This window comes from Rhinolophus sinicus, chromosome 1 (genome assembly GCF_057876585.1).
Source record: "Rhinolophus sinicus isolate RSI-liver-muscle chromosome 1, RSI-T2T, whole genome shotgun sequence".
NCBI lineage: Eukaryota > Metazoa > Chordata > Mammalia > Chiroptera > Rhinolophidae > Rhinolophus > Rhinolophus sinicus.
Window position 1 is genome coordinate 127,626,288 of NC_142501.1, and position 13,240 is coordinate 127,639,527.

The 13,240-nt window shown below is 33.3% G+C and overlaps 1 protein-coding gene across 4 annotated transcripts in view; it reads right to left on the minus strand.

Moving 5' to 3' along the window:
* ODAD2 (outer dynein arm docking complex subunit 2) overlaps positions 1-13,240 on the minus strand; it is a 164,581-nt gene that overhangs the window by 73,955 nt on the left and 77,386 nt on the right. The window lies entirely within an intron of this gene.

A 13,240-nucleotide genomic window follows, 5' to 3' on the forward strand; every position in this document is an offset into this window, starting at 1 on the left:
TGCCTCAAAACTGTGCAGTTACCTTTTTTATTTGGTTTGTGTTTAATTGACTTACCTTACTGTATGACATATTTTAAACTCCTCCAGTCCTAATCTAGCATTAGGAATTAAAATCATTACACCACAGAGCATCCTTTGTTGGGCACGAATAACACATAACTTGTTTTCCATGTGCTCCCTTCACAACGAGACTAACATTGCAGACTATTTTATAATTATTTAAACACTGTGTAATCAAAATATCTTCATGACTAGCTGAAAAATGAATTATCATCAGAGACATCTCTACACCATCTGTCTTTTGTTTATATATCAATCAGTCCAGGCAGCAGAACCTCGAATTAAGGTCCACTGAGTACTTGCAGTTGAGAAGAAGGCCAAACAAAACTTAATATCATTTACAAACATGGCTTTGTTCAGAAAGATATGTTAAATTCAAAGCAGATGAAAAAAGATAAAGAACATGAAAATTCCTTTGATTTTTAATCTCAAATTGCATTAAACACATGCAGTATTTAGCCACAGACAGAATAAATACTGCTAGTTTAAAATGCCATTCAAATTCTTTTTTGAAAATCAACATAAAAACATCTACATTTCTTGATTATCTGAAATGAATTTGCCAGGGGAAAAAAGTACTATTCCAAAGGTTCCAAGTAGGATGTCGTTTTCACATAACCGTATGAAACAATTGATAATGTAAATAGCATATAGTAAGATATAAACTGTTTCTTTTAAAAATGACTTTTAATAAGAAAAAAGTATATTGAGAAAGCATTTTAATCCAAAGTTAACTAAATAGCTTTCCAAACCTAAAGTTTTCTGTCAATATCATGCTAAGAGAAAACAAAGTTTTATTTATCAATTTATGGAAACGGTAAAGAAAGATACTGAACACTTCACAATGAAGAATTTACTTTACAAATCTTACTGCTTTCCACATGCCACTGAAAACGGAACTGATGCTGCTGCCTGGGTCTCTGTATTTCTTCACACATAATTTCTCAATGAAGGATAGGTTTGTCTTACCCACTTGCAATGTAGCAGCAAAATTTGCATTAGTAATATTTGTACAATGCTGGACATAACTTCCCATTAGAGTGGAAGCCACTCAGATGGCACATATTTTCAGTTTAAAACAAAATGTATTACAATTCTAGACGCCACCCCCCCCACGCAAAATTTCATAATTAACTATGAAAATTCACTATTAATTGTAAAACTAGATCTATTGTCCTCAACCCTCACCCCAAACCTGAGGCAATTCATCAGCTGCTTAGTTACGAAGGATGAGGATTTTGATTCCATTACTGGTGTTGTAAAATAACACAGCACATTACAGAGTAATAACCTTACAGGAAGCAAATACTTTCGGAAAACATTTACAAATATAGGAGCTAACAAAGTCAGTGGTAGGAAACTTCGGATTTGAATGTTGTCCCTTTACTTCCATCTCCCTCATCCTATGTGTCAAGTCATTGTCTGCTGATGTTTATTTCACAATAACTGGAGGGTTTGCTCCCTACTCCTCTGTTCCCCCTGCAGCACCCTAACCCTGGTCTTTACCACCTTATATCAGGATTGCTGCAGTAGCTACAAATCTTAGTTTTGTGTGTTCAGTTTCTTTCAGTCCCAATCCATCCTATAAACCCCTGTGGAATTCATCTTCCTAAAGGACATTTGGAGCTTATCCGGTAACTCCTTGAGAGCAGGAACCCAGGGTTATTCATTCATTCTGTTCATCACATCACCTAGCACATTCAATCACACAGAAAGTTCCCCCCCAGGAGAAAGCCTCCAACAGGTTCCCATTGTCTGCATTGCATGAAAACTCCAATTCCTGAACTCAGTATTGAACATTTCTAATGAGCTGGTTTATTCCGCCCAATTCTCTATATGAAGGTATTTGCTCATAAAACTCTTTGGCTGTCTACTAACCACTAAGTGCTAAGCATACAGAAATAACAGATACAGTCAATTTTCATTACTCGGCATAGCTATGTTCTATAGAGTTACTGCAAACAGTGAATTAGTAAATATTGAACCACTGCTCCTAGGGGAAATACAAAATTTTGTTCCTGAGAGCCTCTTGTCAGAACATTTTCATCAACTGATCAATATATGAGTATAACCTTGTTTTATGTGTGTTTCTGTCTAAAGGAAACTGATTTAATGTATATGGTTGATTCATTAATATTGAACCCCTGGCCAACAGCAGTATGAAGCTTATCAAACACCTCGTTTCTCTTGTCAGGTGCATCACTGTCTTCCTGTGCTTAGAACAATAAACTAGAAAACACTGCAGCACTCTGCGTAGGAGCTATTTTAAACAGTAAAATCACCAGCTGAAAGCAGAAAAATGCGAAAAACATGGCACTGAATAGTCTGTGAAAAGGACACTTGTTTACAGTATGAGCTGAAAAAAGAAGGCAGAGAGTGGCCTTGTTTGACCTCAGCTGGGAACGTGCATCAGGGGACTCAAATTTTTCGCTGCTTTGCACATATCTGCAATGACCACAAAAGTGCTGTAAGTATTGATTTTGAAGTTACAAATAAATTTGAGCAGGGATGCAAATTCACAAATACAGAATTGCAACTAATAGGGATTTTAATGGTCTTTCAGGAAACTACAGACTAGTGAGGGAGATAAAGAGACTGTTATAATCTCTTATAATAAATGCCACAATAGATGTGTGCATGGGGTTCCCTGTGAACACAAAGGGGAGACAATGCTTTACTCACAAGCCACAGAAACTCTCCCAACTATAAGCCATTGCCCATGCCATCTCCATCTTTTGCTATGATAATCCATCTTTTAAGGTCACTGTTTTAAAAACAAAGCCTCTCTCACAAATCCTCCTTTGAGCTTCTTTTGAGTTTTGCTGTCCCCTTTCCTGGCATTCGTAACACACTGCTTTGCCTTGTTGTGGTCATGTGTATACGGATATATGTTTTATGTCCCCAATTACTGTGTAATCTCCTTAAGAGCAGGAACCACATATTGCCCATTATGCTTACAGCATGCGACTGCCGCCAGTGAATATTGGTTAGATGGGCCCCAAACAAGATAGTCTCCTTTCCCAATCAATCAAAATTCTCTCCGAACACAAATACATTAATTTTAAACATCATACTTACAAAATACATATTCAAGTTCTAAATACAACCAGTAGAGTACGTTCTCATTTGAAGTCATCTCTAAGTTGAAAGTGCATTTTTACAGAATCTGTATAACTTTATTGTTTTTTGCATATACAATGATGGGCTAATATGTGGTATTAATTTATACCATGGTCTATTCCCAATGGGTCTATCTCCTTTTGCATTGTTTTTTATTTTGAATTGCATCTTGTTCTGAATTCATTTCCCGCACTTTGTTAGCTCTTCCCCTTTTTATTATTGACTGAATTTAACAGTAATTTTTTGACATTATAAAAACAAATCTAAATTGTTTTCAAAATCTTCAACTTTATCATAGAAATCAAACTGTGTGGCTGGCAGAATAACCATTCTAGAAAGATGAATACATATATTCTATTAAAAAAAACAATAAAAGATGCAGTGCCTATGTTTCCCTGTTTCTTTTATTAACATTTGCCAGGATTGTTAAGACATCTGGCTGGCCTGTCTGCCCATAGAGGCCACATACGTGAACAAATGTGAAGCGTTGGTGCCACACAGTGGGCGTGGCTGAGGCTGTAGCATTTCTTTCTGGCAATGCCAATACATCTACTTTGAAACCATAATTTTGCATGATTTCTAAGAATTTCATAATGTTTGCCGAAAATTGCCCTAATAAATGCTGTTGTCCAACAACGGCTCCAACTAAATGTGGTTAGCCAAAAGAATATAATGTTCTTAAACCACATTAAAGGATGCAACTGAAATCTATAGGTTTTGAAACCAAGTAGGCAATTCAGTAAAAATGGAAACATAAATGGGTGTCAGAATTCAATGATCATCCCTGTAAAAAGCTATGATTAAACAAGATTTTTTTATAAAAATTCTCAAGCTTTTTATATCTCTACATATTATTTTAAAGAAGCTGTGGGAGACCAACTTCAGAAAACATATATGAATGTGACAGCCTCTGGAAAGGTAGGTTCCAGAATTCCTTGGCCTTGGTTAAGTAGGATGATGATCTTATAATTGGGTGAGCAATATGATAAGAACAGCTCTGGAAGCTTTTTCTCAGAAAACTATTCATTCTTACAGTAAATATGAAGAAAGTGCCTATGAAGTGCCAGGTGATTTTTGAGGCACTGGGGATTTTTTTCCATCATGAAAGCAAACAGAAATCCCTGCTCTCATGTAGCTAATATTCTTTTGGGAAAAGACATAAAATAAAAGAGAAGGCTATATATAAAATGTTGAAAAGGAATCTTATTATCTATAATGTTGAAAACGGACTGGAGAAAAATGAAACAGAGTAGGGGAATAGAGAGTGGTAGGATTGAGGTGGAGGGTGCAAGGAGATGGTGTCAATGAAACAGAAAGCCAGCCATGGGGCTACGGGGAAGGGGTGTGCTGTCCCTGGCAGAAGAACTAGTCATTATCAATACACATTAAATGAAAGTTAGTCAGTCATCCTTACATTCATCAAATATTAGTGTTGGAGCCTACAGCTATCTACTCCAACACTTTTTTTATACAACGAGAAAACAGGCAGAGTGGCCTAACCAACTCTGTATAAAGTGTTGGTTGTATAAACAAAACATAACTTATCCTCTCTTCTATGGAAAAAATGCACATGATTTTGATGAGCGCATTGAAGGCATGTGAGGGAAAGTTCATCTAAAATAGAGGCAACAGGGGGGTTGGGGATGAGGGAGAAGGTGAGGGGATTAGAAAGCACAATCGGTAACCACAAGATTGCCAAGGGGATACAAAAGCCAATTTGGGGAATATAATCAATAATGTTGTAAAGATGTTATAGGGTATCCAATGGACACTTGTCTTATTAGGGAGACCACCTCAGGGATGATGTAGATGCCTGATCACTGCACTGTACACCTGAAGCTGAAGCTGAAGAATAATGAATATCAGATATAATTATATATATATATATATATATATATATATATATATATGTATATGTATATGTATATGTATATGTATATGTATATGTATATGTATATGTATATGTATATATGTATATATATGTAGTCACAAAAAGGGGAGTACAGCATTAGGAAGGAATAGAGACTGGATATGTAATGGCTGTATGCAATGTCAGAGGTAGATTGGGGTGGGGGGGTTACCATTTTGTGAGGGATATAAATGACAAATGTCCAGCTATTACATTGTTTTGTACGTCTGAAACTAATAAAAATAAATAAACAAACAAACAAATAAATAAATAAAATAGAAGCAAACTGCACCAACAGAAATGTTAATGTTTATGGTCACCACAATAGGACACCTATCCCTTCTGGATGTAGAAGAATAATTTTGTAAAAATGGTCTGATGCAACAATAAACATCTTTAAATATTTGTAGTAGTAAAATAAACTCCCTAAATAATTAGACATTTAAAATTATTATTGGATAAATTTACATTTTTACCTGGATTTTGGGGTTTTCTGACTGTGATTGAGTACTCTTCAAAATAACAAAACAGACATAGGAATCAATCTAAGAGTAGTCAGCACCTGCCTAAGTGTGTAACTTGGTATTATTGAAAGAGCACAGACTAGACAATTCAATATCCATGTATTCAAATCCCAGGGCTACTATTTAATACCATGATATTGGGCTAATACGTAATTTCCTGAAGCTCGAGTTTCTTCATCTATTAAAATCAGGATATTAATAACTATCATCTAGTGAGATATATAATAACAAGGAGATACTCAATTAATAGTAGTTTCGTTCCAGAGGTTGATAAACGTGCAAATAACCTTAGATTAATCTATGATTCTATCTATATCCAGTAATTAGACTAAGTCAAAATTTATGTAGAGAATACTATAAACTTACAAATATATACCAGAAATATACTATAAATTATTGAACCAAAAAATTCTGATTTTTATCCAGGCATACAGCCTCACTTGAGTGTGTATGGGCATCGTAGTACCAGCACAGATAGAAAAGACAATCTAGTTGATTTTGGTTTGCACCAATGCTGCTAACGTTTTTTTGATACCAGAGGGATTATTCAATTTGAAGTTGTACCAACGAGACAAACAGTTAACTAAGTTTACTATCTGGAAGTGCTGAAAAGGCTGCATGAAAAAGTTAGACAACCTGAACTTTTCACCAATGATTCATGGCTCTTGCATCACAACAATGCACCAGCTCACACGGCACTGTCTGTGAGGGAGTTTTTAGCCAGTAAACAAATAACTGTATTCTAACGCCCTCCTTACTCACCTGATCTGGCCCCCAATAACTTCTTTCTTTACCCGAAGATAAAGGAAATATTGAAAGGAAGACATTTTGATGATATTCAGGACATCAAGTGTAATATGATGACAGATCTCATGGCCACTCCAGAAAGAGTTCCAAAATTGCTTTGAAGGGTGGACTAGGTGCTGGCGTCAGATGCATAGCTTCCCAAGGGGAGTACTTCGAAGGTGACCATAGTGATATTCAGCAATAAGGAATGTAGCTTTTTCTAGGATGAGTTTGTGAACTTAATTGTCAGACCCCATACTATTTGGAAATTTCCTAATATAAAGTTAAACTTCCACCTTACGACTCAGAATTCCACTCCCAAAATAGGCAAAACTAATCTACAGTGATGGAAATCAGGCGGTGGTCGCTTAGGGTGGGAGTGGGGATTGATTCAATAATAACATGATAATCTTTCTTGAAGGAAGGAAATGTTTTATATCTTCTTTTGATTGGTGGTTATATGAATGCATACAATTGTTAAAATGTATCAGACTGAACAAGTGACCTAGAATTTTGAACAAAAAAAGGCGGACAAAATTCAACACATACTATCTGCTTCCATTTGTTTACAAATAGAAACAAACTAAACTATATATATATATATATATATGCATCTATATATATATATAGATGCATTGTCAGGTATAAAATCATAAAAATAAAGCAAGATACTCTTCAGAGTGAAGAGAGGTGGCATTAGGTGGGCTGATAAGGAGGGGCTGACAGGGAGTTTTTTGGGTGATAACAATATTCTCCTTCTTGGCTTGGGTGGCAGTTACGTGAGTCTTCCCTTTCTAATAATTTATTAATTTGCACTTCATGCATGTTGTATTTCACTAATTGAAAGTTTTGAAAATGTTTTTAAATTTCATTGTGAACACACACATAGAGTCTCTCACAGCAAATAGTACTGAACAGCCCAATTATTCAGCTATTGAACTAAACCCACATCACAACTGGCTAGATGAGATATATAATGTGGAGAAATAAAACCCACATAATCCTCAAATTAAAAGTCCCTAGAGCCTAGAGCTTGTTTTAAAATGAGAAAACTAGGATTCAGAAGATTAAATGATTCACATAATTACTTTTCATTTGGCATTTTGGTATCTCAGTTAAATCCATATGCTTTAAAAAGTATGGAGATGAAAAACAAATAACAAGAAAGAAAATGTGAAAGGAAGGAAAAATGTTCTGACTGATACAAACATGTAAAGTATATATTTTATTTTATGTGTTGTATAAACCCCATAAGTTCACAAAGACTGGTGGTTCTGTGGTAAAGGAACTATCTGGGCAGCCACAAAGAGATTAAATCTCTTCTGTATACAAAAAAGCATAGTTTTCCTTTTTCCCCCTTTTTAAAAAGAACAAATAAACCCAATGTAAAAATTTTAAAAAAAAAACACTATGTAAATGCAACATAATTATGTTTAAACCACAGAAGACAGGAAATTCAGAGTTACAGATTCCATGGTAAGTTTTAATTCTATCCCTGTGTATATGTTTTATAAAAGAGTCTTTCATTACATGCTCACATAACAGTAGACCATGTAACAATCAGTTCAGCCAATGTTTAGTTTACAATGTGTGGAAGGAAAATATTTTATAGGATACATTGTAGGTAATTAGTATATTATTTAGGTAAACTCTTATGTAAAATTTCTTAGAATCCTAGGTATTTACAGACTATCAAGAAACACTTTTTTCTCGATTGTCTTCTAATGAACATGAAATTTACTCTTTTATAGTCAGGCACTTACATTTCAAAACTGATCTTAAGGTTATTTTAAAATAATGAAAAATTTAAGACATTAGGATGTTAGCATGTTTTGAATCATGTATGCCAGGTATTTTGTATAAAAGGAAAATAGAGACTAAAGTAAATCATGAAGATTCACGAGTTCATAGCAAATCCAGAAAACAGTCCTTATTATCACTATTGAAGTTGCTAGGGTTCCTGACAATTCATATATTTGAAAATGGAATTTTTTCAAAAGGAAAACAAAAGCATTTGTCTTGTCTTTCCTGTATGAACTATAATTCAGGTTAAACAAATAATTAGCAATCAACTCTGAGACAAACCTAGGAAAAGTATTAGGATATAGAAATAAAGAACAAATCCTCAAGGCCTCTGGACAAAAAGATCAAATAACATACAAAGACAAAAGAATTGGACTAGCATCACACTTAAAAAAAAAAGGTATGAAACAAGGCAACAGTGAAGCAGCCTTTTTTTTTAATTCAATGGAAGAAAGTGGGAACCGAGGATTTTATGTCTAACAAGGCTCTCCTCTGACTATTTGTAGAAAAATAGCTTCACTGGATAGCCGTATGTGCTTCTGCATAGCAAAGAAAACCATCAACAAAATGAAGAGGCAATCTACGGAATGGGAGAAAATATTTGCAAACCATATTTCTGACAAGGAGCTAGCTAATATTTAAAATATATAAGGAATTCATACAACTCCATCTCCCCGCCAAAAAAACAACAACACAAAAAAAACACTAAATTAAAAAATGGGAAGGAACTGAAAAGACATTTTTCCAAAGAAGATATACAAATAGTCAACAGGTATATAAAAAAGTGTTCAACAATACTAATCATCAGGGAAATGCAAATCAAATCCACAACAAGGTGTCACCTCATTCCTTATTAGAATGGCTATTATCAAAAAGACAAGAAAAAGATCAATGTTGGCGAGGATTTGGAGAAAAAGGAACCCTTGCATTCTGTTACATAATGTAAACTGGTATTTATTATGGAAAATAGTATGGAGGTTCCTCAAAAATTAAAAATAGAACTACCTTATGAACCAGCAACCCTACTTATGGGTATCTATCCAAAGGAAATGAAATTAGTCTCTCAAAGAGATATCTTCATTCCATGTTTACTGTAGTGTTATTCATAATAGCCAAGATATGGAAACAATCTAAGTACCCATTAACAGACGAATGGATAAAGAAGTTATGGTTCATATATACAATGGAATATTATTCAATTTTAAAACAAAGAAATCCTGCCATTTGTGACAATGTGTATCAACTTGGAACATTACGCTAAGTGAAATAAAACAGAAAGATATTGCATGGTATCAGTTACATGTGAAATCTAACATGTTGAACTTCGAGAAACAGAGCAGAATGGTGGTTGCCAGGGGATGAAAGGTGGAGGAACTCAGGAGATACTGGTTAAAGGGTACAAACTTTCAGTCTCAAGATGAATAAGCTCTAGAGACCTACTGTTCTGCATGGAAACTATATTAATAATAATGTACTGTATACTTGAAATTTGCCAAGAGTAGATAATAAGTGTTTTCACAACATATACACAAAAAAATAGTAACTATGTGAGGTGATGGATTTGTTAAATAGCTTGACTGTGATAATCATTATGTAAGGTATATCTATATCAAAACATCACATTGTACATCTTAAATATACATTATTGTTTGTTAATCGTGCCTCTATAAAGCTGGAAAAAAAGAAAAATGCTTTCAACATATAAGAACTTAGGGAATTCTGCACCCATGAGCCCTTCTTGATGATTCTTTTACAGGATAGGCTCCAAAATAAAAGCTCCAAATTGAAATATGACTGTAAAACGTTGGCACAAAACTGATGATGAGCATTTTAACATGCATGTACATGCATAATGGCTGGTCTAAGGTTAAAACAGGGCAGGGTGGAGGGTAGAATAAAAATGTTCAAATGTTATATGTTATGACAAAGTAGAAATAATGCACTTAAAAATGGGAGGAAAAGAAAGAGGGAAAGAGAAAAACAGAATAAGCCCACTGCTTACTGTATAGTTACTGTATAGATGACAGGTGGGAGTGTAAAAATGCAACCAAAATGTCCCTCGATAGAGGAATGGATAAAGAAGTTGTGGTATATATACACAATGGAATACTATTCGGCAGTAAGAAAAGATGATATAGGAACATTTGTGACAACATGGATGGATCTTGAGAGTATAATGCTAAGCGAAATAAGTCAGACAGAAAAAGCAGAGAACCATATGATCTCACTGATATGTGGTATATAAACCAAAAACAACAAAAAAATAACAAGACAAACAAATGAGAAACAAAAACTCGTAGACACAGACAATAGTTTAGTGATTACCAGAGGGTAAGGGGGGTGGGAAGTGGGAGATGAGGGTAAGGGGGATCAAATATATGGTGATGGAAGGAGAACTAATTCTGGGTGGTGAACACACAATGGGATTTATAGATGATGTAATACAGAATTGTACACCTGAAATCTATATAATTTTACTAACAATTGTCACCCCAATAAATTTTTTAAAAATGCAAGTAAAAACTGAGAAACTAAATAGCAAATGATTAAATAAGAAAAAGGAGAATAAAGGTATTAGAAAAATTAATAGCTACAAAGATAACAACTAGAACAAAAATGCAAACCTTTCTAAATAACAAAAAATAAAAGAGCAAAAACTATAAATCTTATAAAGAAACAGCAAATATAACAAAATATAAATATTTATAAAATATGACATTTTTGAGACTAAACATACCAGTCATATCAATAAATGTGAACGGCTTAACTCACCTATTAAAAGTATTTTTAATTTGACTTACAAAGTAAGACCCATCTATACACCGTATAAAAGGGCACATCTAAAACAAAATGATTCAAAAGAGTAAAAATAAAGAGTAGACCAAGATATTCCAGAAAAATGGAAAAAATAAGAAAGCAGGGGTAAAGATCCTGATGTTAGACAAAGTAGAAATCAAGCCAAAACTCATTAAAAGTGAAAAAAAAATAGCACTTGGAATATTAAAAGCTACAATTTACAATGATTAGAAATACTTATGTACCAAAGAACAAAGCATCAAACTTTAAGAAGCAAAAACTAATTGAGATGTAAAAAGACAGATAGAAGCACACTAATGAGATTTTAATAAACCATTTTCAGTAGAAGAGCAAGTGTAGAAAAACAGAGTGAGATAAGTAACATAATAAAGTAGATTTTAAGAATACACATCAAACTTTACAGTGTTGACAGGGACTACATCTTCATCGAAGCATCTATATCTGCTTTACAAAACTTCATCTTATATTAGATCATAAAGAAAATATCAACAAGTTCCATAAAAAGTAGGAAAAAAATACAATCAATACACTCTGACAAAACTATGGTACAGTGAGAAATACCTAACAACAATAAAAATGGATATTTTTGTGTGGAATTTAAAAGAAAATCTACTAAACAAGTCCTGGGCTAAAGGGGAAATACAAATTGAAAAGAATTTCTTTAAAAATAATGATAAAGAAAGTACTATTTATCAGAATCTACAGGGGATATTTAAAGCATTGTCAAAGTAAAACTCATAGCACAAACTACTTTTATTATTATTTTTTAAAATAATACAAATACAAATAATACAAATAATACAAAAAATAGTTGTAAAATAAACCAAAAGAAAGCAACAAGTAATTAATGAAGATAATATAAATTTATGAGGTAGAGAATAGAACAGTACACCAAATTAATAAAAAATGCTCTTTGTTTTTCAGAAAACCAAATAGAGAAACTACTATACTAGATAACTTGATCAAGAAAGAAATCAAAAGAAAGCTCACATACACAAAAATAAAAAATGACTATGGGAAATAACCATTGGAAAAAGGCAATTTAAAAATCGTAAGCCATTACTTTGTAGACCACTATTCAAATAAATTTGGTAAACTAAGTGAAATTGATCATGTTATAAGGAAATGCAGATTGTCAAAACTGACCCCATTATAGTAGAAAGCATAAATAGACCAGTTTCCATAGAGGAACAAGAGAAAGCTAATAAAGAACTAATAAACACACACATATATACTAGACCCATCTGATTGCATAGTAGACTTCTACCCAACCTTTAAAGCCTAGGTGGTCCCATTGCTCAATAAATTACTGCAGAGTACTGAAATGAAAGAGTATTTCCTAATTCCTTTAGTGAAGCAGGTATAACATAAATACCTAGATTTGATAAAGATACGAAAAACAAACAAAAAAAAAAACTATAGACAAATATCACTCTCATGGATATCATCAAAAAATACTAAATAAAATATTAGCAAATGGAATCCTACACCACATTAAGAAAGTAATACATCTTGACCAAGGGAAACATTCCCAGAATGAAAGATTGGTTCAATGTTTGGAAACCCATTAATATTATTTACCATATTAATGATATTAAGGCAAAATGATAGTAAGGGAAAAATCATAATGGAGTGTAATCTCCATAAATGCTTAAAAAGCCTTTGACAAAATTCAATACCAATTTCTGAAAAAACACTTTAAAAATAGTGTCTCTAAAAGAAAAATACACTTTAAAAATAGGAACTGAATTTTTTAATGAGTTTTTTAATATATACTTTAGTCCTCAAGACATTATTTTACTTAACAGAGAAATACTAGGAGCATTTCTACTAAAATCAGGAACAAGGCAAAGAAGCTCACTATCTCTCCATTACTATTCAACATCGTACTAGGGAATTAGCTAATAAAATTAGACAAGAGAAATCAATTTAAAATATAAGAATTTGTAAAGAAGTAAAACTTTCTCTGGAATATCTTAGAACAGAGTCAGCAAATGTTTCTGTAAAGGAATAGGTAGTATTTTAGTGTTTGTGGGTCATTCAGTTTCTGTCGTAACTACTCGGCTCTGTCACTGTAACATTACAGCAGCCAAAGACAACATATAAATGAATGTGTGACTATGTTCCAATAAAACTTCATTTACAAAAACAGGATTTGGCCCATGGGCTATAGTTTGTCAACCACTGTGCTAGAGAATTAACAACAAAGTGAACTCGAATA